Source organism: Desmodus rotundus, chromosome 9 (assembly GCF_022682495.2).
Source record: "Desmodus rotundus isolate HL8 chromosome 9, HLdesRot8A.1, whole genome shotgun sequence".
NCBI lineage: Eukaryota > Metazoa > Chordata > Mammalia > Chiroptera > Phyllostomidae > Desmodus > Desmodus rotundus.
This window is the reverse complement of record NC_071395.1, coordinates 97,209,656-97,237,136: the sequence shown is the minus strand read 5'-3', so window position 1 is coordinate 97,237,136 and position 27,481 is coordinate 97,209,656. Positions and strand designations below refer to the sequence as shown.

The 27,481-nt window shown below is 46.3% G+C and overlaps 1 protein-coding gene across 1 annotated transcript in view; it reads left to right on the top strand.

Annotated features, from left to right (window-relative positions):
• The window catches only part of ANKFN1 (ankyrin repeat and fibronectin type III domain containing 1), a 297,585-nt gene that overhangs the window by 122,986 nt on the left and 147,118 nt on the right, over positions 1-27,481 (top strand). The window lies entirely within an intron of this gene.

Genomic DNA, 27,481 nt, shown 5'->3' with positions numbered 1-27,481 from the left:
GAAAATATAAAGTATTGTAAATACCTTCCAAACAAGACACCAAAAGTACTAACCACTAAAAAAGTAAATAAAAAATTCAAAAGACCCTATTTTAAAAAATATAAATAGGAAAGTCACAGACTGGCGAAAAGATGCATGTGGTTTAGGCATTGTGTTCAGAATGTATGAAGCACTCCAAAAACACAACAACACAGAGACAAACAACCCAATTTAAAAGTGTGCAAAGTACTCGAACAAACACTTAAGATACAAAAATAACCAGTAAGCACAAAAAAATTCCTCCAACTCGACATCAAGGAAGTACAGATGGAACTCACGATGAAAGTGAAATGAAAACTTCTCACACACACTCAGATGGCTGAAATTAAGAAGACCAATGGCACCAAATGCAGGCAAGGATGTAGAGCAGCGGGAATTGCTTACGGGAGTACAAAGCAGGGTGATTACATCGGAAACTGGCTTATGAAGTTACACATGTATCTATCCTGCGACCCAACAATTCCACTCCTATTTACCTCAGAGAAACGAAAACACACGGCCGTATAAAAATGTGTATACAAATATCTGTAGGAGCCTTATTCATAATAGCCCCAAACTGTAAATAACCCAAAGTCTATCAATAAATGCATGGATAAACCAATCGTGGAATATGCATATTCACCCGTAAAAGGGAGTGAACCACTGATACAAACGACAGCGTGAATGAATCTCAGAACCACGTTGAGTGAAAGAAGCCAGACACAGAAGAATATATACAGTATGATTGCGTTTATAATGATGAAAACAGAACGGTGGTGGTGTGCGTGTCTGAGGGGGGGGCGTGCGACAGACTAGAACTCTCGGGCGCGGACAGTGTGTTGTCCTGATTGCAGCGTGGGCTACGTGGGTGTACATGGTTGCCAAGCATTTGCTGAAGCTCATCAGACTATACATTTCAGATCTGTCTGTAAGTTATACCTTAAAAATTTCAAAACACATTTTTATAAACTATAAAGTGGTATACAACTACTAGGAAGTATATTTAAAGCCTTCTAAGGGAAAGATGTGTTTGAGATACTGTTGAACTGACACTGAGTAATCATATGGCACTAAGAGAATTGCATTTCATCTGGATATTCGATGGGATTGGTTCCAGTATGAGTTTGCTTTATAACTTCAAAAGTGAGTGCAGAGCCTTCTAACCAGTCTGGCTAGCAGTAAGAAAGAAAAGGAAGAGGAAAAATGCTGGTACCAAGAATGATGTATAAATAAATAGATAGACTCTTGGGTCTTGACAAAGTGTTGCCACATTCACTTTCTGTATTTCGGTTGCTGGTAACTTTAGCAAGGCATCTTTGAATCGATGTAGGAAAAATAGAAGCTTAAGACGTGGGACATAGAAATCACATTCTGTAAGTCAATTAGTAACCACACAACAATATAAAAACATCTGAATGAAGCTACACAGGTGAAAACTGATTAAAGTGTATTCTTTTACAACAAAATCTCAATTAAGACTTTCTCTGAGAACATTCCCCTTTCCTCCTTCCCTCTCTCTCTCCCTCCCTCTCTCTCTCTCTCTCACACACACACACACACACAGACACACACCCCTTCCATAAAGCACCCAGAGCATCATTAGTTTGTGTGACGGGTCCCAAGAGCAGTGCTCCTGCACAGGTACAAGTACCCAGGTGAAAATCCTTCTTCGCCCTGCTTTCCAGCCACACTCAGCATCGGGTGTGAAGGGGTACTCTGGACAAGGTTGTGGAGCTGAGAGGGCTATTCCACCAACACCGGCCTTCTTTAAGAGCTTTGAATGTAGGCATGAGGATGTCAGCTGTGCTAGACGTCCAGCCTAGAGTGCACCCACATACTCCTTGCCATCCCCAAAATCGTTCTGTCAGGGAAGCGCAACCTAGATTCAAGTCCACCGATTGGATGGTCTCATGCGCAACACAAGGAGTCTCTCCTTCAAAACACCCAGCTCATTAAGGACTCTGCTCACTGTTAATCTCGGTACCTAAAACACAGGAGGTGCCACGTGCATTTGGTAGACCACGTGGCTGAATGAATGCATGCCGATCTCACCGTGTTATTGTAATGATTAAAGGAAGCAACGGGAGTATATTCGAAGGGGTGGCTGAGCACCTGATGCCCGGGTTGAACTTCAGCTCCATTCCCTTTCTTTTTACACAGAGTTTCCCTTCAGAGAACTGTTTCTTCTTACTAAATGACTAGATCTTATTTGTTTTAATCACCACAACCCAACCCTTTCAAAAACAGAAAATAACACGACATTATTTGTAGCAATCAAAGAACTGATATGACTTCACATGACTATGTTATGGCTTATGTGTTTCCTCAGCCAGCAACGGACTTCTTGACATTTCCAATCAGGGAACTAAATACCCTGTACCCTAGTATTTGATAAGAGTTCCCAGAGAGATCTGGAAGTTGTGTGTGTGTGTGTGTGTGTGTGTATGAAAAAGAGAAATTGATTTGTGAAATTCCAGCAAGGGACTCAAACTCCATTTCTAAAACACTACAAAGTATTAGAAAATTTCCAATTATAACTCAGTGTTTGAAGTTGTCTTAGAAGGTACAATGTCAAAAATACTCATAAGATCTTTCATTTTCCCCTCTTTTTCTTCACCAATAAACCCTCAGTTAACCTTCTTAAATCTAAAATCTATCCAATTAGCGCTAATGATTTCCAGTTTATCTTGATTGAATTGCATTTAATCTAATAGAAGAGCCCAGCATGGGAAAGCACAGCCTAGAATAGAAGGGGGTGGAAGCCACTGGAGTACAGAGCAGGGTGATCAGTGCGCATTAATAACATTTTGCGAAATTTGGGTTTCAGTTTTATGTAAGTGACGTGTGTGTTGCCTGGGTCACAATGTAAAAAGCGTTCCTTCACGTAAGCTGTGGTCGAAGAGGCCTGATGGTAACAGCACAAAATGCCCAGGCAACAATGGAGGCGAGAAAGCCCAGATCCGGCGCAAGGACAGGGCTTTAGGCACCCTGGTGTATGTAGAGGTGAGAAAGGTTCAGAGACAAACAGGGAATTAATTCCCAGGCAGCCGAGAGAGCGACTTCATTTAGTTCGCTGAGACAAGCTTAGTGAGACGAGGGAGGGGGCAGACGAATCCCCCTCGGCTTCCCAGCAGAGGGACAATTGCCGTAATTGTCAGAAGCTTGTCAGAAAGGGCCCGAGTGACCTGGAATGAGCTATGTAAAATATAAAGCATGAGCCAGGGTTCTATTTACGCTGTGACTATACAAACATTGCACTATTCTTTGATAGAAAGGAATCTTTGACTACTTCACTAAGTCATCTCATGGAGAAATCTGCAGCTACGAAGGCCTGACGACCTGTTCCCTTCTCACAAAATTTTAATTGAGCCACGCCAATGTCATGTAGGGTGACAGCAGGGGTGTGGCTGGGGACTGTGTGTGGTCTTTCCCCTCCAGACAAATTGCTATTCTTTAAAAAGTATGAAGCAGAGGCTGGACAGGCTGCTGGACTGGAGGTGGCATCCCACCTTCAATGTAATCTTTGGGGTCCCTAGGTCAAGAGCAGCACCCCATCCCAGGCCTGCTCCGAAATAGTCTCCCCCCAGAACTTCCTTCTGCCCCCTTTCTTATTTCCCCAGATGCCTCTCTCCATCCTCATTAAGGAGTTTATTTAAAAAATGGTTAGTTGAAATTCACCTTCTCGGTTAAGCGACGTCTCACAGTCGGAGCGATATGATGCTGATGCGCTTTCCTTCTTTAGCTTTCCTGTCATTAAGACTGAGCCTCCCTCTCCCCACCCGGGATGTGAATCCAGCCTCTGCACCCTGCCTTGTGACCTCATGTGTAACTGCCACAAACAGACTTCCCTCTCCAGGTCTCCAGATTGTTCTTCCCAAAAGTCCCCCTGCTGTGGTCAGCCAGCCGGTCAGAATCCTCACCGGCTCTCACTGATCTCTCCCCAGTCAGCCTGGACTCTAAATAGTTTACCCAGGACATCCCATCTGTACCTGTTGTCCCAGAATAACTTCTAGTTACTCTTTCACTTTCAAAAGCATTCTAGTGTGAAAAGTCACCTGCACAGCACCAGCACCCCACCCAGCCTGCTTGGATAGCCATGTTCCTGTGGCCTGAAGCAGGGCCCATCCCTTAGGTCTGCAGCTCCAGGTTGGCCCACACTCAGCCTCTCCCATCTCCTAGCATCATCTTGAAAACTTAGTGACTTAAAAGAATGATAATCATTTATTATCCAGCACAGTTTCCATGGTTCAGGAATTCAGACGGGACATATTGGGGGCAGCTTGTCACTGCTCCGTGATGCCTGGAGCCTCAGCGGGAAGATTGAAAGTTGGAGGGCTGGAATGATCTGAAGACACATTTGCTCACTCATCTGGAGATTGATGCTGGCTGTCAGTTGAGGCCTAGTTGTGTCTGTTGCCTGGAACACTCACACATGGCCTCTCCCCATGTGACCGGGGCTTCCTCCCCACAGGGTGGCAGAGTTCCAAGGACAAGTACCGAGCCAGGTGCAAGCTGACCCTTTCCATGACCTGGGCTCACTGAACAGCAAGTCAGGTAGCATACCACCACTATATTCCATTGATAAGGAATGTGTAAGGAACTACCAAGATGCAAGTGAAAAATCATTAGACCCCACCCCACCCCTCAGTGGGAGAAGTATAGTCACATTGTCAGATAACGTGGGGTGGGGGAGATACAGACCTATACCCAATATCACCAGCCACCTCCTCCAAGCAGCCCACCAACCATAGGCAAGATGTCATCATCCTCGCTACCTCTCTTTGTCAAAATTTCCCAAGAATAAGCCCCTTGATATTATGATAATTTTTTCTCTTTTTTGTTTTTTTTTTCAATTACAGTTGGCATTTAGTATTATTTTATATTTGTTTAAGGCCTACAGCATAGTGGTTAGACATTTATATAATTTACAAAATGCTCCCCCTGATGAGTCTAGTACCTACCAGGCACCATACATACTTATTACAATATCATTGACTCTATTCCCCATGGTATATTTTATGTCTTCATGATTATTCTGTAACTACCAATTTGTACTTCTTAATCCCTTCACCTTTTTTGCCCCGCTCCCCAACCTCCCTCCCATCTGGCAACCATCAGTTTGTCCCCTTTATCTATAAGTCTGTTTCTGTTTTGTTTGTTCATTTATATTGTTCTTTAGATTCCACATATAAGTGAAATCACATGGTATTTGTCTTTCTCTGCTGGATTTATTTCATCTAGCATAATATCCTCTAGGTCTATCCATGTTGTCACAAATGGTAAGATTTCATTCTTTTTTTATGGTTGAGTTTTATATATATATATAAAGACACAAGAAACGTTGTACATAGGACAATGGTGCCTTAGTCCCCTTCAAAGTAGGCACCTTGGGACCTCACACAGTTCTCCCATCACCATCAACTGCCCCAATGTATTTTCCTGAATCTCTTTGACAATGAGAAATTTCTTCCCTTTCAAAGCTGATTTTAGTTTTGGGAAAAGCCAGAAGTCACAGGGCGCCAAATCTGGGCTGTAGCGGGGCTGAGTTACCTGGGTGATTTGATGTTTTGCCAACAAATTCTGCACAAGACATGATGCATGAGCAGGCGTGTTGTCGTGATGAAGCTGCCAATCACCAGTTGCCCATAGCTGTGGCCTTCTGAATCATCCAAAAAGATATATATATATACATACATATCACATCTTCTTTATCCACGCATCTATTAACGAGCACTTGGGCTGCTTCCATATCTTGGCTATTGTAAATAATGCTGCAATGAACCTAGGGGTGCGTATGTCATTAACGTTCTGGATTTCTTCAGATACAGACCCAGAAGTGAAATCTTTGCATTTGACCCTCACAGTCCTATGAGGCAGATAAGGCAGGCCTCACTCTCCCCTTTTTACAAAAGAGAGAGGAAGCACAGCCAGGTAAATCATTTACCTAAAGTCAAGGAGCTGGCACTCAGCATGCTCAGTCTGATGTGAAATCAGTTTTCTTTCCATCGCCAAGTAGCTTCTGCTAACGGGAAAGCACCTCCGCACTGGGGTCTGAGCCCCGGCTTTGGACCAGACAAGCCTGAATTCGAATCCCGATTCTGTGGCGTGGTGGCTTGGGACAGAGAAAGAGCTTGCCCTCCCTGAGTTCCCATTTTCTCACTCCTAGAATAAAGGCAAAAAAACCTACCTCGTAGGCAGTTCCTGCCATGGAATGAATGCTTATCAAGTGCCCGCAACAGTGCCTGACTCGTCTTTGGCACCCAAGCAGAAGCTAAGCAGTTAATTTGAGTAATGACATGTGACCTAACAGGTCACACACTTGCTTACTGCCTGCCCTTTAAGAAAGCAATGCTATGTCTAACCACCACCGAGAGCAGAAGCTTTGCATCCAGGTGTAGATGCTTCCTGTCCTCAAATCACACCCATGAGCCAGTGATCTTGGATTTCTCCCATAGAGAAACACTGCTCACCGGCTTGAAGAAGAAGCCTTACGAAGGGCAGCCAGTTCTTGGACTCCCCTCGGCAAACATTACTGAATGGAATACAGGCCAGTGAAGTAACTCCAGCTCAAAAGGCTGCTAGTAGTGATAGGAGAGTTTCTTTGTTATGCGGAGCAGGCTCAGCGTTGCCGGGAGAGGATCTCGGAGTTGGCCAACCTTCCATGTCTGGGCAGAGCACAAGGTTAACACAACTGAGGTTCTCGGCAAGTTACTGTATTATATCCGTTTCTGCAAAGGTGGACCCCGAGTCATTCAAAGGCCCTGCATTTTGTTTTCATTGTTTCAAGAGAACACAGTGTTCTGCTGGCAAAGGCTCCTGGATAGGTTATTTGTCGTTAATGAGAGACAAGTGAAGGAGCTGAATTAATCAGTGTTTACAGTATCTGAGAATTATGCCATGGAGAGAGGGCAGGGGCTCACATTATAGACCTAGAAGGTGCCTGGAGAAAAGATGTTTTGTTAGAGTTCAGAAATAATTTTCCTGTTTCTCCCGCTGCATCACTTGGGCCTGGCTATCGAGCCTCAACTCTGCTTCCGTGGCCGAAAGGACAGCAGATTCACTCATAAGAAAGCGCAAGGGACGCTGAAAATTTACGACCTGTCTTCAGTTCAGACCAGCGTGCGTTCTCACTGGTGTCAGCAGGAAGCCTGCCTACCGGGCAGGGCACCTCAGTTGAGTTCTTTCTCTGCTTTGCTGGTTCCGGATCAAACTCGCGCTGTGGCTGCTTTAAGTGTGGATGTCTTGGCATCTAAAAGCAGGGAGACAGCTCCATTTCTTCTGGCGCCTGGAGCCCCGCATCCGGGCAGCTCACCCTCCCTCCTTCGGGATTGCTTTGGAATCCTCACTGTTTATAAACCAACCCACATTGGCCCCGTTGTAACGTGTGGCAGTCCTCACTCCATAGCAATGGGGAGTTCAAACACTTTAAGTCACCCTCCAGGTAACCAAAACCCTGAGCTCCCTGGAGGAGTAACTGCCTTTCTGTCGTACTGCCTTCGAGTTGAAGAGCGCTCTGTTGTCCACAACTCCTTCACACACTTGGTCTCCTGTGGTCTGGCAAACCCTGTGAGGCAGGAAGAGCCGATGAACCCAGTCCCATCGTGCAGATGAGAAGACTGGGGTTCGGACAGCTTCGTTGTGCTGCTGGTGAGTTGTGGAGCCCGTGCCTGACCTCCCAGCCCGTGGCAGCTTCCCCACCATGGCTGAGTGTTTTACCTCCTCTTCCTTTCCCCCTTTTCTGCTCATTTCCCTTTTCCATTCCCCCTTTGACTCCTCTCTTCCTCCCCAATTCTCATCTCTCCCTTTTTTCTTCCTTCTTCTCTCTCAATCTTTTCCTCTGGGCTATTTCCTCAACTCTCTTGTTTCAACAAGACTTTCAGGCAGGAGCACAACACTGTAGGGATTACAGCACCAACTTCACCGTTAACCCAGCCATTTAAACAGGAACTTGAACAGCTCTCAGGGAAAATCTTTTCACTTCTCTGAGGCTCATCTTCTGCATCTATGAAATAAGGATGCTGCAAGGATAACCACAAGATAACAGTGTTGGAAGGATCCTTAAAAGCCAGTGGTGTCCAAAGAACTATTGATTTAGGAGCTACATACAACCTGTATTTTTAGATCAATTTATGTGCGCCTGGATGTAGCAATTTTTACTTTCTCTTTTTAGAATTCAGAACTATATCCAATTGGAGCATTTGAGTTTCAGTCAAACCTGGAGCTTTCTCCCCACACCATCCTTTCTACTTGGAGAGACATATGAACTAAATATTCAAAGGCTCCAGGAAAGAGTTGAGTCTATCTGGCCTCTAAGTAAAGATATCTTAGCAATTCAAAGCGGAGCCATTCTATTTCCTATTTGCAGTCCAGCTTAGGCAGATGGTAACTCGCCTCATTAATCATTGCACCATTGCCTTCGAATCGCCCCTCTCCCTCAGTTTCTATTGATTTGCAGATGTTTGGAGGAATATCTAAATATCAAAAATTACTCTCTGAATGGTGCCTGATCTCATTTCCCCTCCTGTGAAAATTAATGACGTGAAGACAAGTTTTTATGAGTGCCTGTCTCCAGTCTCCAGGGTTCTGATGCTTCGAGAACATTGACTCAACATGAGGACTGAAATACCTCCAATCTAATTTAGAGAAGCGTGGAAAGGCAGTATCTCAAAACCATGACCCTCGATTCTGAAAAACTGCTGTTCCAGTTTGTAAATAAGAGTCCAGATCTTCTCAGCCCATTCCATCCTGAGAACTGACCAGAACCGAGAACCCTGATGAGACTGCCAGTAAAGAGTTCCGGGCAAATGTTTGTAGAAGAACGTCACTGGGTCATTTCAGGGGTCTCTGTGTATCTCGGTCCCATTCCCACATCTCTTCAGAATCTGTTCTAGGTCTCCCTGAATCGTTTGTCTGATTTCCCCTCTGTGAAGGCCTTGAACGGTGCCTTAATTCGTTAACTGAGTGAATATATAGGATTTTCTATTTTGAGTGGGCTCACTCTCAGGAAAGTCATATGATGAGGAAGTGCCTGCTTGAAGTGGCCAGTAATGTCCCAGGAGGGCAAATCCACTCAGATCGGGACCATGTCGATGGACATGGGCTATCTACTGGATAGAACTGACCTCCTCATGCCTAGATAGGTAACAGCCCAGAGCACACTGAAGGGCCTAATTGTTCTGTTCTTGATTTTATTCCAGCTAACTTACCCTTGGCTTCACCTAGCCGGGCTGACCTGAGCACTGGACAGCTGCCTGTTATAGCAGCCTTGGGTAGCCTTCACTTCTTGCCCAATTTGGCCTAGAATCTTTTGCTGGAGGTCTTGGAACTTAATAGCGGGGGCCAGCAGATGGTCTGGCCACCCAGCATGCTCCTGGCTCTTCCCTGGGGCCGTTAAGAAATTCTCTTGTGTTCCTTTGAAGCAATGAATGGCTACGACTTCTGACACTTGGCCCAGAGGCATCTGCTGAACCTCCCTCGTCTGTTCACCTTTTTCTTAAAGTATCTTTTTAGTGCCAAATACTTGCCTTAAAAATTGACAAATGACCCGAATTTAACAAAGAACCAGGAGCTCATTAGCTTAAGAGGCCACTTAATCCAATAAGCTACGGAATTCCCCTACAGTTTGTGGCAAATTTTTTATCTCCTTGAGAGCTGCTGCCAATATTTTGTTCTTCATCTTAGTAGAGCGAAGGAGAGCCTATGAGGTGGCATCTTGGAGCATGTTGCTGAGAACGTACATTGTTAAGTAGTGGGCATCACCTGTACCTTCTCCGTGTTCTTTTTCATCACTGGCTGGGAAATCACAGTGCCTTCCAAAGAGGCAGAGGCTGAGTCCGATTCCTCCTAGGACAAAGTAAAACTTGGTTCCTGGGCAGTACAACCGGACTGACACAGAAGCTGAGGATCTAACAGTTGCAGGAGGAAAACCAAACCAAATTTCAGTACTCTTGATCCTGTATCACCTTATGGATGCTTTCCAGGGAACGGAGGTGATGTGATAAAAAGCAACATGTGGTCTCATTTTCACAGTTGCCTGTGAAAAGCTAAGGACCATGCCTGGGGGAAACAGACTTGCGCTGCTGGAGTGTGCCAGGTCCAAAAGGAGACCTCTTGGGAGAAATGGAGTATCCACTCTTCTTCCGTGTCAGCGATGGGTCTCCGGGCTGTTGTGGGAGGTCAAGAGTGCAGACATCAGTCTGTGGTGTTCCTTTTCTCCAGACCTTTCTTTTCTATGTTACCACATCAGACGGCTTCTCTGTCCGCATCTGTAACCATTTCTAGTTAACATCTGTATTCCCATGAGCAACTGGAAAGCAAACCAAGTAAATGTAGAATCTCTAGTCAAAGCAGAGTTTAATTAAAAAGCATAACAAAACGCTGCCATCTCACCTAGCTAACCCCAGCGTGTTAGAAAAGACCGCAGGATCAGGCATGCTGCCTGGGCTGCTGAGTCAACAGTAGGAAAGAGCGTCTCACGCTGAGCAGGCAACCGAGGGCCCCATTAAATCGAGTCAGGCTTTTCTCACCTACCCACCATCACCTTGATGTCCCTCCAGCTGAAGCAGAGTAATTGTCCCTTGTGAAGCATCACTCCTTGGCTTCCACATTTGTTCACTTATTTGTTCTGACCCAAACATTTCTTCATTACCCGCTTATATGTCAGTGGTTTTCAATGCTGTGCACTCATCCATTTGTGTGGAATGAATTTAGTTTTGAACACCTACAATGGGCTGAGGACTGTCGTCGGTACTAGGTATATGAGATATAGTTCATAACACGAAAAATCGATAGTCCGGTTAGTGATGCATAGTCTAGTCACTCATCCAATCACATTGCTTTGACAAGTATTTGCTGAAGCCCTACTGTGTGCCAGGAGCTACATGTTAGGCACTGGGCCAAACACCTTCATCCCACCTTCTTTACCTTCTTAACTCAGCATTTTGCACATATACCACCACCACTGCCAAGCACAGAACCAAAAACAAAGCCAACAACTTTTTGGGTTTTGCGTGTGTGTCTTTGTGTGATTATTTTAGGTGGAGAAGAGCGTGGGCTTCAGGCTGGTGGGCAGGGTTACTGAGTCAGTATTCCTGCCAGCAGACATTAGCTTCATTCAGAGCGAGATCTAAGGCAGCAGACAACAGAGGCCAGTACACAGTGACCCTTCGCGCCGTGACTGCTGTGCAGCAACAGGAAGCTGAGGCGGCACACAGGTGCCCAGAGGTCAGGCACTGACCTGCCGAGGACAGCACGGAAGAGATGCTGCTCCCGGCACTTCCGATCCCTGATTTCAAGTCTCTTTCTGCTCCATGACCTGATTAGCAAAACAATCTCCCTGCACTTTCTAAGTGTTCCAGAAACACTTGTCAGATGAATGATCGGACAGGCTTTAAGCCGTTTGTTGGAACTTGGGCTCCTGCAGGGGAAAAGCTAGGCCTTCTTCGTCTCTGGTGGTCCCAGGGCCTCCATCCCTTTGTGGAGCTCCAGGGAACTGTCTGAAGGCCCTTGTCCTAGAGGCTCTCCACGCCTCCTTTCAACCTTCTAGGCAGAAACACCTCCTCTGTGCAGGAAGCCACCTGGCAGTTTCCCTCGGCAAGGGGAGCATCCCTTAAAGGCATCTTCTGTAGTCTTCTCCTTAAACTCCAGGCTTTGATTTCCTCTCTAATTAGCAAATTGCTGGTCCACCTCCCCCACCGCAAGGCCTTATGCATGCAGGGAACAAAAATTTGTTTTGCTATCATCTAGAAAGGCAAAATAGCTATACGGAGAAACTGAATAATGCTTTCCCAAAGCAAACAGTACGATTGGCTTGGGGATTAGCTCTGTTACCCCACCGCACCCTAACCATAACGAGAATGTGTGATTACCACTGGAAGCGGAGTGGCCACGGCAGCCGAGCGGTCACCGTGGCACTGCGGGCCGGACGCCACCGCCTGGAGAGAGGCTAGCAGCGGGGAAGTCAGAGCCAAAGGCAGGATCCCGGGGCCAGAGGCCACACGTAATTCATTCAGGGCATCACACTTTGCCAAAGAAGATTATCAAACAAGAAAACAGACTGACATTTCACGGCCCTCTGGTTCACTGTCAGGATGCAAGGCAGGAAGTTAGGCTGGCGGCCTGCCTTCCCCGCCCCCCACCCCCAGGAGGGAGAGTAGAAGAGGAGAATTTGATTCTGTGATAGCACAGAAAGCAAGGCCTGGTGCAGGGCTGTGCAGGCTGTCTCCCTCCAGCACAACAGCTCAGGACACAGGGATTGTCACACTGGAGGGAGGGCTTGTCCGACTTCTTCCTGGCTGTGTCATTCAGGGACAGCCCACGCCTGGCAGAAATAGAAGAAATTTTCTGCCACAGACCTCAACCCATTAATTTGGATGAAAATATTGCTGTGTGAACACAGATTCCCAACTCCCCCTACTCTGATATGCCCAGAAACTTCCAGAAAGCAGGCACACAGGATGAGGCCCGAGCCATCAGGGGGCCAGGGAACATATCAGTTTGTGGGCGAATCTGGAAAGCGACTGCAGTGTTAGCAGGAGAGCAGGATCTTTCCAGTAGCAGGAAGAAAGCCCAGTCCCTCGTAGGCTACAGAAAATGACTAAGCTTGTCTGCAACCATCTCTAAAATACACCCAGTAACAAAGAAGCCAGCATCTTTTCCCGTTGTTGATGGAGAGGAAACTATGGGAAAACATCCCTTCCTCTGGTGTATACCTGTTAATGACCGCCCCTGGGACTTCCCGTGCCACAGCCCCACCGTTCCTTGGGAACCAACCCCCCCACCCCCCCGTGTCACGGTGCAGAAGACTCAGTTTGAATTGGGCCCAGTTCTCCAGGTGATCGTCCGTCCTCTCTGGTCACACCACAAATGCATCGTTTCAGCACGAATTCAATCAATGTGGCACAAATTCAAGGAAGAAAGGCAGTCTCCTGAAAAATACGGTGGCAAAGGCTTCCTCCTCTGTAGGGTGCAGCTCTGGCGGAGTCTCTCCTCCACTCAAGTCTCAGAAGTGCTCCCCACACCGGCAGTATCAGCATCACCGGGGAACTCATTGGAAAAGCAGATTCTCGGGTCCTGTCCAGGACCTACTGAATCAGAAACACTGGATGTGGGGCCCCGCAGTCTGTGTTTTAACCAACCCTCCAGGTGCCCGGTGCACACTAACATCTGAGAATCAATACTCCACACTCCATTAAGAAATCCGGGTCCCAGTTCCAGCCAGGTAGCTCAGCTGGATAGAGTGGCAACCTTATACTCCAAGGTTGCGGGTTCGTTCCCAGGTCAGGGCACACACAAGAATCAACCAGTGAATACACAAATAAGTGGGACAACAAATGGATGTTTTTCTCTCTCTTTCCATTCCTCTCTCTCTAAAATAAATTTTAAAAGAAAAGAAATCTGGGTCCCACTGTGATATGAAAAGAAATTAAACTCCCTCTCAATAGAGATATAGATACATATTCTTGGTAATGGCTTCTTGGGCATTTAGATGAGTTTGATGAACAGAAGATGAAACAAGGATTAGCTATCTTCTTAAAGAAGCTGGTTAAAACAGAGGTAAGGAACATGGGCTTTGGGGTCAGATGTGCGTTTAAGTCCATCTGCACGGCTTGCCAGCTGAGTGATATTGGGCAAAGCAGTTTAACTTTTCTGGTCCTCCATTTATTTGTTCGGTAGGTAAAATGGGAAGGATGAGAGTACCGAGCTCCTACGGCTAATGTGAGGATTGAATTAGATAAGACACATCTATAGGATGCTTGGTAAATATCAATTGTTCAAGCAACATTACAGCTCGTTGATTCTGTTATTTTACTGGGCTCGCCCACCGTGAACAGTACCGAAGTGTCCTGAGATTTCCTCGCTACGAAATGAAGCTTCACAGGATCTGTCTGGAATTTTTCAGGTTCAGTGTGAGACAATGAGTGAGAAAGAGAACGCTAGATTTTTGTGACTGTTTCGGGAAAGGTAAGGGATGAGGAGCAAGGCACAGGCGTGGGTGAGGGGAACTGGACGGCAGGGTGGAGGCTGCTGTGCACGCTGGCCTCTGACGCTGTGCGGTGGCCGCAGTTTTCCTTGCCCATTGTTATGGCGTCTGGGCAGAGAGGAGCTGCGGAGCCAGACCTCTGAGGCTGTGTGTGGTGAGCCTGCAGGGGCTGGCAGTCGCTGAGGGCGGAAACCGCTGTTTGGGAGCTGCTGGCAGTTTAACTGTTTCTGTTGCTCTCTGCCCAGGATGAGAAAAAGGCAGGATGGCCAGAACGTTCCATGTTGCCATTCTGTTTGTGGTAAGACCCTGCTCACCAAGAGCGTCAAAGGTTTCTTTGGACCCATAAACTTATCAAGCGGCTTCTGAAACAAGGGTTTTAGCTGGTTGCGTATCCAAACATCAGTTGCCTAGGCTCTTGACTTGGTTCGCTCCAAGTATTTTAAAAGAACCATTTGGCCCATTGCAGAAACCATAACTGGCTGGTGGGAGAGACAGCGGCCTGAGGCTTACTGGGTCCTTGCTGCTCACCCAGAATGGTTTCCCCAGGACCACTCCTATGTGGTGTGACACTGTGACCCTCTAGAACCCAAAGCAACCATTAGCATGTGAACAGTCCCTTAGGGGCGCTTGCTTCTGTCTGAAGGCTGGGGGTGCATCTCACTCAGCAGTGTTTTCTAAATGAAATACGGCATCCCCCAATGAATGGGTGTGGGAAAACTGTTCAAGAGTGAAGCCATGGCTAACAAACCATGTAATAAAATAGTTTGCAGCCACGAAAAGAGATATTTTCAAATAATTTTGATACTCGTGATGCAAAGCAGAGTGAAACTGCAAGAATCAAAACCTTGTAGAAAGCGGCGGACCTGTGAGCGTGGCCGCTGGACCAGCAGTGGCATCATTCCTCATTACCTGTTAGCTTGGTGGAAATGCCAGTCCCAGCCCCCAGCCAGCCCCGCTGCCCCACCCGGGCCCACTGCGCCAGACCCGTTCATCAGTGGTATAGAGCATAAATCGATGTAAATATGTAAATGACATGCATACGGGAAAAATCACACGAAAAGGATAAAGTAGTGCTCCCTGCGATAGGATTATGGATGGTTTTTTGCTCTTCCTTGTTTATCTCTTGTGTGTTTTATATAATCTCCTCTTGCTAAAGTGAGCATAGCTTGCTATGCTATTTAGTGTTACTCCACGTCTCTGATACACGAGTAGCGTGTCAATTCCTATCCTATGGACATTTTCTTGAAGACTTCATTCTTCACGCACATTTAATGTGCTCCAGTGTTTTATTCCTACACGTCGACCTCCCCGTATTTTCTCTGACAGGTCTCCTCAGCCTCACGGCTTCTTTACTGACTCCCACCGTCCAGTCTGGAAGCCCCTGCTGTTAATAATAGAATTCGGGAAACTGTCAAAAGTCTCTATGTTTGGTTTGTCGTAAGTGAATGAGTAGTTGAGTTTTTTTGAAAGCACAGCATTTCCTTTTGGATATATTTAGATGTCAACATATTTTCATGCATTCGTAACAATTTTAGCTTCTGCATATATTTTCATGCACAACTTACATTTTGTTTGGATTTATTTTTTACTACATCGACTTAAAGCATTTTTAACAACTTGACCCTTCTAATTTCAAGGATTCATTTACAACGTAAGCAGAGATAGTGGATTTGCATTTATACGGGAGGGTTAAGTTCTAAAATCACCTAATAAGGTAAACGTCACGTACGTTCAGAATTAGTCCATCTCAGTAACGTCGGCATAGTCTGCTGTTCCTCCTCCAGCCGCAGAGCAGGCTGCCCGACTGCTAGCTGACACAGTTCGGCCAGAAGATGTACACCTTGCATCGTTAGAATCACTTACAACTGTAAGAGGTTCTAAGTCAGAACCAGCAAAGAGAATAACAGATTCCTCCAGGGGTGTTCAACCTGCGGCCTCTGGGCCGCATGCAGCCCAGAATGGCTGTGAATGCAGCCCAACACAAAATCATAAATTTACTTAAAACATTATGGGATTTTTTGTGTGTGATTATGGGTCGCAACGTTTTTAATGTGTGGCCCAAGACAACTCTTATTCTTCCATTGTGGCCCAGACACGACAAAAGGTTGGAAAATACAGATGAAATTGCCTGAACTACTGAGATTATTTGGGGGGTTCGTTTTCTTTGCTTTGGTTGATATGGCATAATTGCGTCTGCCTGATTCGCAGGGCGTGTGTGTTTGGGGCGACTCCTCTGCACCTCTGCTGCACCTGCTGCTGTGTCCACGGCGCCCTCTCTCATGGTACCCCCCCCACCACCACCACCAACCTGGGACGTTCTCCAGGCAGGAAGGACTCTGCCCTCTCCCTTGGCATTCAGATCTTACTTATCCTTTAAAACCTTCTGCAAAAGCTGCCTCCCTACACAAAGCCTTTCTAATCTCAGTAGAAACTAATCCCTCCACGCTTCTGAATGTCTCTGGGACATTTATCACTCTTTATTATGTTTACATTTGAATACGCCTTAGCTTGCTCCAGAGACTCCAGGGTTCCTGAAGGCAGTCTCCAAGTGTCTTTAACCTGGGTCGTGACTTTGAGTCCTAGACCTGCCCTTTCTAGCCAATCTTAGGTAAATTCTAAATCCCTCCATGCCTCCCTCGTGCTCTGTAAAATGGAGACAGTCATAGTACCAACCTCTGCGAATTCAAGTCAGCACTAAGTGAGCGGCTGCATGGTAAGGGGCTGGCACAAAACACTGAACCCCAACGAACGTTAGCTCCTTTTTTTTTTTTATGCTCCACTGGAGTGCATTTGTGCTCCATAAGCACTCATCTATTGGATTGACACTATGGTTAAGTTCATAAACGCCCTTCTGAATTCGCAGTGCTCGATAGGGGGATTATACTTGCCGTCTATGAACCTATCAGAGAACGTAATGAATCAATGATTCTCTTTTATTCTCAAGGCGGGTGTGGGGTACAGACGGGTAAATTTCCTGTCTTGAGGAAGCCGCCACCAACCATGTAGTTTAGACCTCTTCGAGCTCCATCTTTTTGCCCGAGGCCGGGAATCAGAGTGCTGAGCTGTGGTTCTGCCTGGCTCCCGGAACTCAGGGAGGGGGAGGCCTTTAGGGAGGAATTTTATAAGCGGGGCCTATGAGGGGTAACCTGAAGGATGAGGGCAGGGGCTCGCAGATTAGCATACTCCACTCCCACGCCTCCGATCGCAACGTGCCGTAGCTGTCGCTCGGTGAGGGCACAGGGCAAAACCAGCTGCTTTTTGGGTTTGTCAAGCATCTCAAGTTATTTCTCAGGAGTTGGGGTTTGGCAAAGCCTGAAACCCACATTGCCAAGTCCTTCTTTCCCCCTTAATTTTTAAGCCCATGTGTATTTTAAGGGAAATTTAATCCGTATGTTTCTGTTTCCTTTACACTTAACTCATAAAAATGGTTTGTCAGAGCAATTTGATGTCCCGAAAATCTTTGGAGCCTTTATAATGGTATTTTTTAACCTTTCTACCCTCCCTTAGACACAGGAAATTGTGGTGTTTTTTTTTTTTTTTTTTAAGAAAATGAATCAAACCAAAAGTCTGAAGGTCAGTATCAATGGGTCAGACGTGTGAGCTCAAGGAGCTGTGTGTCGGCGACAACAAGGGCACCTTCCACGGCCGCTCCTGCAGGGCTCCCCGCTCCTGCAGGGCTGCGAGGGTAGGAGCGAGGTGGATGTCCCCTGCAGGCAGATGGCAGTGCGTTGTGGTAGAGCCCTCAGGCGGGTGATTGTCTGCCCCCTAGGCTGACAGCCTCCCCTCTGAGCTTCCGTATTGGGAGGTCTGCTCCTTAGAATTTGGGTCCCTCCACCTTAGTCAAATCCTGACATTCAGCACCAAAAGGTCAAGCACACAAGAAGTTTAAATTCTAAAATACAGGAACGGTTCTCTAATCTAGTTTTCGTCATCATCCGCGGAGGAAAAACAGAAGGGGAGTCAGCAAGCCTGTGTTAACTGCCATAGAAAGTGTTCTTGCGATGCTTTGTAAAAATGGCATTCTTCCCAAAGTAGTGAGTTTGCTGTCTCGGGAAGGATTCACACAAACCCCAGACACCCACAGCACCGGCAGATGCAGTCCATGCGTCTGTACTACATCTCAGAGGAGGGAATATCAGACCCAGGCTGGTGGCCATGCCACCTCTTCTACCACCAACTGGAGTTCAGCTCCGGCCAGACGCCTTGCTGGCAGCATGCCCGCTGCCACATTGAATTGGGTCTTTCTGGACATGAAGGGTCACAGAGTCTCACAGTGTGTGGCATATAATAAATAGTTTGAGTCAGATCAATCAGAATGGCTCCGTTTAATCCGAAGTGATTTAAAGTCATTTGGTCGGCTTATCCCATCCCATTTCCACTAAACGGCATTAGAACTCTGTAACATAGCCTGCGCCGAGGCTTTCTCCACTGGAGGGACCAAAAAGCCTTCATCTCCCCAAACGAAGCTGCATAAACAAGTCCAATCAAAGGATGCGCTGATGGCTCCGCCATTCTGCATTGGGGACTGTACGGAAGAGCTGGACTCACTGGATGACGAAGACTCGGGGCTTTGAAGGGCTTCTATCACTGAGCATATGGTAGAAATGAAACGGTGAAATTCTGGACCTGGACGGCTGAACGAAGGACCAAAAACGGGCACTTCTGTAGAACATGAACGTCAAACCAGGGAGGAGAGACTGCTTTTATTTTGAGTCTTGGATGAGGATAGAGTGGCCAGTCTTGGAAATTCAGTGCGTCCACAGGGCCTGATGGACACCAGGGATTAGCATGATAAGTCGTAGGCGAGTGTACCCTTCAACAGTCTGGGCAGGGGCGATGGTGGAGAAATGTGCTCGACATATCAACTGCTTGAGCCAGGCCCTGGATCAAATGTGTGTCACCTTACTGCATTCACATGATAATTTTATAAGCTAAGTGCATTAGCCCCATTTTACAGATGACGAAGCTGGGGCACCTAAAGTCACTGACTGGGACATCAAGTAACTTAATGTCCATGCTTGCACAGTTCACGAAGTGCTGGAATCCAAACACCAATCTGTCGCACTCCAAAGCCGTGCTCTTCCTGTAAAAGAAAAGCATCTTTGTTGCTTTTCAAAAATTATTCAGACTAGTAGTGAGCTAGTCAAACACCCAGAAATAGAATACTGAGTTACAGTCCCCCATAATCCCACCCCCTCCCAATACCTAATGTAAATAGCATAGAATACATGTATTTCTATCTTTTCTATGTATCTACTACCAAACCTAGTGATGGTTGTTTATTTCTACACACAAAAAATTAAAATTGTTCTAGAACTTGCTTTTAAAATGTCTTGAGTATCTTTCTATATCAATTATTCGTATCTACCAGGTCCTTTGTAATAGCTGCATAGTACTTCATTATAAGGACTGTTACGGTTTATTCAAATCTATTGAATAGTGTGACTAATCCCAACTTTTGTCAACTGAAACACTAGTGAGATGAGATGTGCACTCTTTGTCCAGATGCAATTGCTCATTTGTGGATGGGTAACCACAGGAGAATATCCTAGGAATGGGTGTGTTGGGCAAAATAATATACAACCCACGCTATGTCTACTATATAAGATGCTTCCTTAGACCTTCTTTGGCTTTCTTGTTCCTTTAATTTCTAAGTAAGTTGAATACCAATTTTGAGACAAGTGGCTTTGTCTTTCCGTTGGACTTCATTACCAGGGAATCCGAGAGCCAACAATTTCATTAGACTTGAGGAACGACCAACACAGTCCAACGCTAAGGCAGAACAGATAGCCGATTTCTGAAAGTGTCTTTTTCTTCAGTGTAACACTGAGTACCTACAGACTGATTTTTGCGGTTGTGAAAAGCTCTGCACTAGGCCCTGGTTAAGCAGGGTAAGTCGGGGCCTACCTCCAGGCCACTGGAGCAAATGGCCGGCACAAAATCCATCTGCCGCTCAGCACGAGACTGCTGAGGGTGACTCAGTCACACTGGTATGTGTCTCCACAGCTCATTTCTTTTTCTTGTTGAGTAATGTTCCATTGAACGAATATATCGTAAGTTATTGATCTGGTGCCCAGTGGTGACATCTGGATTGTTTCCAGATTGGCCTTTGTGACCAAAGCTGCTATAAATATTCCTCTCTTTTGGGTGAAACCTGAGGTAGAATTCTGAGTCAGAAGGTACGTTATATTTAATTTTGTAAGATACTGCCAAAGGCTCTCCAAAGCGATTGCACCGTTTTACACCATCAACGACCTACGTGCTGTCGCCCTGCACGCCCGCCAGCATTTGGCATTAGCCTCTCCAGTGGGTGTGAACTGGCATCTCGTTGCGGTTTTACTCTGCAATTCTCTGAAGACTAATCAAGTGGAGCACCTTCTAATGTGCTGGATGGCCATTTATGTATCTTCTGTCGAGACGAGTTTATTCCAGTCTTTTGTAGGGTGACTACTACTAATCCCATTTTATAGATAAGGAAATTGAGACTCAGAAGTCAAGTGATTTGCCAAAGATTCAAAGCTACCAAGTAGTAAACCCAAGTCTTTTATTCACGTCTCCTCACTCCGACTGGTTTTGCATTTCCGAGACCCTGGACTCTTTCTTACAATGGACCCCAACTTCAGCTTCCTTATCGGTAACATTCTATAGGACCCTGAACCTCCTGGCCTACCAGACAAGGGTGAGGCCACAAACTATACATGCGGAGAAAGGAGGTTGGTAACGGTTTTAGGTTCGCTGAAAACATCAGGGATTCTTTTTCAAACAGAGCTCAAAACCATTTCACTCTAACTCTGGGGTCCTTGTGTGATGCCCGGTGCCATCTCAGACAGGAATCCACTCTCACTCTCAGCGACTCAGCGCTGCCAAGCTCAAAATAAACTCTTCTTGTTCAAGGGCAATGTGTTTCTCTGGACTACGTGTAACTCCCTTCAGCCTATTTGGTTTTAATTCAATCAGTTAAAATAACCACAATTTCTCCTGTCCATATGCCACATTGCACTAAATTAATATTTGGTTGATGAAGTGTAAATGCTCCTAAGTGCTGGATTTTCTCTCATATATCTGGAAGAGATGATGAATATGTAGTATGTGTTTGGTGATTCCCCCCCCCCACCCAAGTTTGAGAAGTAAATGTACTTTGGAGTTGGACTGTCATGGAAAATCCCTACTTTTCCTTGATGCCGAAGGTAAATCACTGACAGAGCAGTGAGTGGGAATGAAGAACCAGCTCTGGCTGTGTGTGATGCACAGAGTTTGCGTGTTGAGAATCTGAGACCCAAGTGAAATGTGTGATCTCCCTTTCAAATCAAGGGGAGCCTATCCTCGCTGGACGGGCAGCCCAGACGGAAGGCGCCTGTTGCATTCCTTTTAATCCTCTCTGAGCAAAGTATTGGATCAGCCCCCTCCACCCTCAAATAATGAATTAAGTGAATAAGCCATTGAGCTTCTAATTCCATTCAATGCTTGTGCTCTCCTGCGAGGTGCATCCGGTAGTCTGACAATGCTGTGGAAGAATTACACTGAGTACTTGGCATATGCGGTTCTTGAAAAAGCTCTGCTGAGCAGTCTTACAAAGTGGCCAGAGCACCCCATTCAGCCCCTCCTGGGCCTGCTTTCACGGGAGCTCGGCGTCTGGGGCAGAGTGAAGAAAGGGAAGTGGGGCAGAAGTCTGGGGACAGAAGAGCTGGGCCCGAAATAAAAGAGCCGTGCCAACGTCTGCAAGAGGGAGAAGGGAATAATAGGGACGAGGCTCGGATTCAACAGGATGGGCCTTTAAAGGCTCCTTGAGCAGTATTACAACTTCTTTAACTTTCGTTTTCTCTCTCCGTTTTTCTTTCTTCTCCGATTCATTAAATGCCTTGCGCTGATGGGCGCTGAAGGTCAGACGCCCCTGACATTTGTATGGCAAACTTGATCTGGCACTTTTAGGAGGAAGGGGAAGAAGTGTTTACTTTCAGTCGAGGGTAGTTCTAATGGGTAAAGTGGCATTTACAGGTTAGTGTTTAAGTGGCAGTGGAGACGGCCTTTACGGGTCCTGTCACACGGCTACTGGTCTCCGCTATTGGGTTTGAATGTGCAAACACAAGTAGCTTCCTCGCCCGCCCTCTGCCTGAGTGTACTGAATTCTCACTGATTCATTACAAGGAATTCTCGCTTCTGTCCTAAGACGGGATGTTATGGAGATGAACCATTGGTCAAATTGGGGAGGTATTTCTCATGGGGGTGGGAAGGGGAGCAATTTGGCAGGAAACCAGACCCAGATCCCGAGCCAGCCACACAAATGCCGTCTAAGGAATTCTTGAGCTGCCATGTGAGTGGAAAAAGAAAACCTGACAAAGAAGGAAGACCTCTTTAGAGATGTATGTGTTTATCGGTTAACCGATGATAACAGAACCCTTCCTGAAATTTGGTCTTGGGGCCTAAAACTTAGCTTATACCTGCACTCAAACTCCAAACAGAAATCTTCCTCAAAGACTATGAAAATTCAACTGGGCTGGCGCTCCAGACAAAAAGGTAAATGAGGACGGAAGGAGGAGAATTTTCTCCACGGCTTGACTGTTCACCAAAACCACCCAGGTCACTCATGCAAATCACTCACTGCCCACCCAGCGGGGCTACTCGGGTAATTGGAGAGCAGCACTCCCTCCGAGCAATACGCTAAGTGTGTAAAAAGCACCAGTCCCACCAACAGAAACATCTTGTTGGCTTTATCCAAAGAAAACTCAAATAGATGCTGGAGTCTATTAGTGAGTGAGGCATGTCTACGTTATTTTTTTTTTTCTTTCAAAGCAAACATCCCTGATAAACAGCACACGTTTAAAGCAGATTTCAGGGCACTCTAGGGAAAGAAAGGTCGCACAGATTGGTTCTGCAGTATCAGACATTTCCAAAGTAAGCCAAGCAGGTGGGGAGAAATAAGGCATTTTGTCTTAGTGGCAGATACACCCTTGTCTGAGCTCAGTGCTCTACCAGCCTTCTGATGGCACGTGTCAGAGCCAGAAGTGGCCTTCAAGAACTAGTTTGACGCCCTCCGTTAACAGGAGAGAAAGCTAAGAGTGCTTTTTCTTTTAAAGCCGGTAGAATTTTGAGAAGATTCCAGTTGATGTCAACAGAGACTACGTCACCTGCTCAGACCCTTCTGGCAGAAAGGATCGACTCAGAGCGCCTTGTCTTTGACTCAGGAAAGGTGTAAATCCCACCCATGGAGCTACAGCTTTCTTGCTGAATGGCTGCTTATTTGGAAGTCATCAAAGGCCAAGGAAGCCCATTGTGAGATGTTTGTTTGGAGGACCAGAATCTAAACGCCCCCTGCTTGTCACGGTCACTTTTTTTTCTAAGATGACAGACTTGAGCCGCAGCAGGGGAGGGACTCCAGCCATGCCAGGAATAAGAGGCGGCCCTTTCTGGTGCATTGTTACTCTTGTTTTCCATGTGCTTCTCCGGGTACCCGGTGTATCACCAAGGCTGAGGACGGGACTGAGAGCATGGTAAACAGTGTGACAAGTTTCCTTCCTGGTGTGTCCCTGAGTGGCCAGTACAGTCAACACATAATTAGACGATCTACATTTGCACTGCTGCTGTTGACGTCATTAGTCCTGTGACATTCCGCTGGGGAACTCACATCCCGAGCACGGCAGTCTCTCCTGATATGCCTAGCGGGTTGAATGTGACTTTGTAAGCTTTTGAAGATGAACGTCCCCCCTTGTGCTTAGCTTTGCCCTAATATGGGAAACAATGACAGCTACCATTAGGAAACAGCATTGTAGTGCTTGACTTTTGGGCGCAGGTTGGGTCTCCAAACCACAAAGGCAGGAAACATTAGTAATTGCAGTGACACTCTAGACGTGGGTCACTTAATGTCCCTTGGAACGGCGTTTTTGCCTGCCTCTGCATTTAACCTTCATATGGCCAAGGCATTCCACAAAATAAGCTGGCCTTTCCAAGCGTATAAAATAGTTAATTAACGGTTCCAGGGGAGGGGTGGACTTTGGCAACGCTGTCCTGAAATGGGAGAACTAGATGAGAAACAAGAAGTGCGACACATGTGTAGTGCCCGACATCCGAGCTGCAAGTGTTCTTTAAACCTGGAAACAAAAGAAACAGATACATTCCGCTGAGTTCTCTTTAATTCCCATACGTATGACAAGTAAATAGTTACACTAATTTAAAGTGTGTATGTATCGAACATCATCCACCATGCGAAGACCCTGGTCCCTGAGCTGTGAGGCAAAGTCAAAGGCGAGTGAGACCTGAGCCCTGCCCTCCCACCATCTCAGCGCAGCAAGGAGAGTAGAGCCCTGAGCAACTCTACGGAAGCCAGGCCGGGCTGAGAGCACTGACATAGTTACAAACACTAGAGGGAGAGAAGACACTCTTCCTGTCTGGGAGCATAAGACAGACTGTTAATACGCAATCTCCGAAGCCAGCCTCCTTCACCCACCAGCCAATGTGAATTCTCGTGAGAGAATCTAGTCTCCTAAGGATCTCACCTGAGTCCACTGCTTAGTTCTTAGAAGCAGGACTCCCTGCCTCACCCGACTCTGCGTGCTTCTCGGTCATCAGTGGAAAGCATCAGTTCCAAGTACCAAGCATCCCAAGTGAAAAGGGAGGTCGACATTAAGATAGGTCTCAGAATCTCTCAGTTTATCCTTTTCTCTCCCACTGCATCTGTTTTCCTGATCGTATAAAAGCAGATCTTACTAGACAGACTCTTTCTTATTGGCAACTAGAAAACAGAGACAGATTCTGGGCTAACATGTTTGACTACAGATATTTTTTATATTAAAATTTCCTTTACAAATAAAGAGGAGGAGGAAGAGAATACGGAGGAAGAGAAGGAAGAGTCTGCCCAACATTCAGCAGTCATTCACCCTCGGTGTTGTGATTCACCAGAGGAGCACTCTGACTTGTGAACTGGATGCTTGCTTACCGCATGGCCTTCAGCTGCCGTGCTTCCTGTGAAGCGGGAAGGTGCAGGTTACCGCGGTTTGACGGCTGTGTGCACACAGGGTCTGACACTCTGCTGAAGCCATGCGGTCTGCCCTGATCTGAGTAAGCCCTTTCTCTCAATCGCGCACCTATGAATTCTCAAATCCCAGGACACGCGCAATCTCCTGTTGCAGTTATTTAAGAATTCTGACGAACTTCCTTAAAGTGAAGATGCGAAGGTCTGCTTGGGCTTTGAGCTGCAAACCAGAGACCTCCCTGGGAAAACGGCCAAAAGGGGTGCCGCAGATGCAGAGGGCTCCGACATCTCTGTGATGGCTCATCATCCTGCCCCACGACCCCCTCGCTCGGTCCCATTCTCGCTACACAGAGGCACGGTCAAGATCAAGTTAGCCACCCATGTATTCTGAAAGCTATTATTCTTCACGGGAAACTCCAGCACACCAAAGAATGCAGATGGCCTTGGGGTGGCTGTAAGAAGTGACCTGTGCTAATTCCTCTTGGAGAGATTTAGGTGAATACTGCCACCTATTGATAGGTGAAGTATATGCCACAAATTCCTACTTGGACCTGACATTGTGCTAATGCTTATCAGAGATCTCATTACTGTGTTGGCCGAAACATTTTAACAGCCCTAAGTTCCTAGTTCTTCCTATGTTTGTAATGAAAAATAAATGTTATACCAATTTTAACAACTCACAAACTGTATTTCTGGTAACAGGCAAAGGAGCGATCTACAAATGCCATGAGCTGTGCAGACAAGAGATCTGGGTTCGAGTCCCAGCTCAGCCCTTCAGGGCACCTACAACAAGTTAATGAATCTCTCTGCACCTTAGTTCCCTCGGCGACAGAAGGTGGATAACCCTCTCTGTGGGGTGTGAGGGGTGAGCGATGTTGCTGCTCGACACGCAGGAGGTGTTTAAGCAGCAGCAACATTTGTTACTATTTTTCCACAATGCTATTAAAAGTACCTATCTGTGACGTGAGGACTGGCGGTAATGTGACAAACCACAGCACTGTCGGACTGGTGAGCTGTTCCCCACTGCACATCACTATTGGACTCTGGGGAACTGTTCTGCGCTGGTCATTGCTGTTCAGTTACCCCTCAGCAATACTACTTGTCTCGTACAGTCGCTTTGACACCCCACATTAGGACGGTGTGAACATAAATATTAGAACTTTAAGTGTGCCAATTGAGAAAATGAGGATAAATGGGCTTCATTACCAAATGTCTCCTGACTGCCCCAGAGGATATGTGGGGCTGAGCAGATAAAGAATTATGATAAAACTTCGGCGCTGTGGATAAATGGGGCTTTGTGACCTGCTGGATAAGGTTGAGACTTAGAGCCAGACCTAGGAGGTTCACATTCCTTCCTCGGCATGGTGTGGGGGACCCCGGGCTCACCCAGACAATAGGGGATTCATAGCTGGGGAACTCTCATGACGACTGAAAGGAAGGTGGCAGGCAGAACAAGAAGACTTTTCAGAAACGGGGACCCTGATTATCACATCGGTGCTGCAGCCCGGCGAGAGGCTGCTGAGAGGCGGTGTGAGGCCGTTCTTGGAAAGCCGTCAGTGGGGTGTTTGTAACCTCCTTAAGAGAATTCCATTTCTCAAAAATGCAACACTGGAAAATCTCACATGATTCATTCGGATAAACACTCTGTCATCGACTCAGACTGGAAGTCATGCAAACCCTATCTTTCTGAAGAGTCTTTTTGAGTGTCCTGAGTCCAGTCTCCAAGACTGAGAGAAGGGGGAAAAAAAAAAAAAAAACAACCCAAAAGAGAGTTTCTCAGGTTATTTTGGGACCTTTACTTTTAGTTTGAAAGGTCAACTGGTGCTTTAAACAAAATAATCAAGAAATGCCATGCCTACGAACAGTCTGCACCTTTTGAAAAGCTCTGCCTTTGGATTGAATAGCCAACGCCGTCCCCCACCCCTTTTGCTTTTTCTCTTTAGGGCTTAGAAACGGAGAGGGAGGAGGAGGAAGAGTTCCACATTCATTACTAACAACTTCGCACATAATAAGCATGTTCAGATACACCCTGGGGTGTTAGTTTTCTTTTCCTATTTTTTTGTCTCCTTTTTAGCAGCTTTCGATAAGTAGCACATTTTATTTTTGAAAAAAGAATCGGAGCGGGTATTGAGCAGCCGCACCCTAAGGAAGGTCAGGAGATTAGCGAGCGGAAGTAGGCTGGCCAGACGCCGCTGACCACAGTAAGGGACTGCCGCTTTCTTCCCATAATTTAATTTTGAGGCTCCAATGAAAAGGTGCCTCTAAAAAAAAATTTGCTGGGAAAAAAAAAAAGAGTGAAAAATTGTTAGAAAATGGTCATCAAAAAGTGATCAATTTAAATTTATGTCTTACAAACAAACCACATGGAACTAACCACAGGGCAGACACACATTTGCAATGATATATGGACAGGCTCAAAATACAGGCATGATTTTGCAGGAGAGAGTGAACATTAGTAGCTTCTCACGTTGGTGGGCTTTGGCCTAATTTCGTGACTATTCTGAAATTCTAAATGT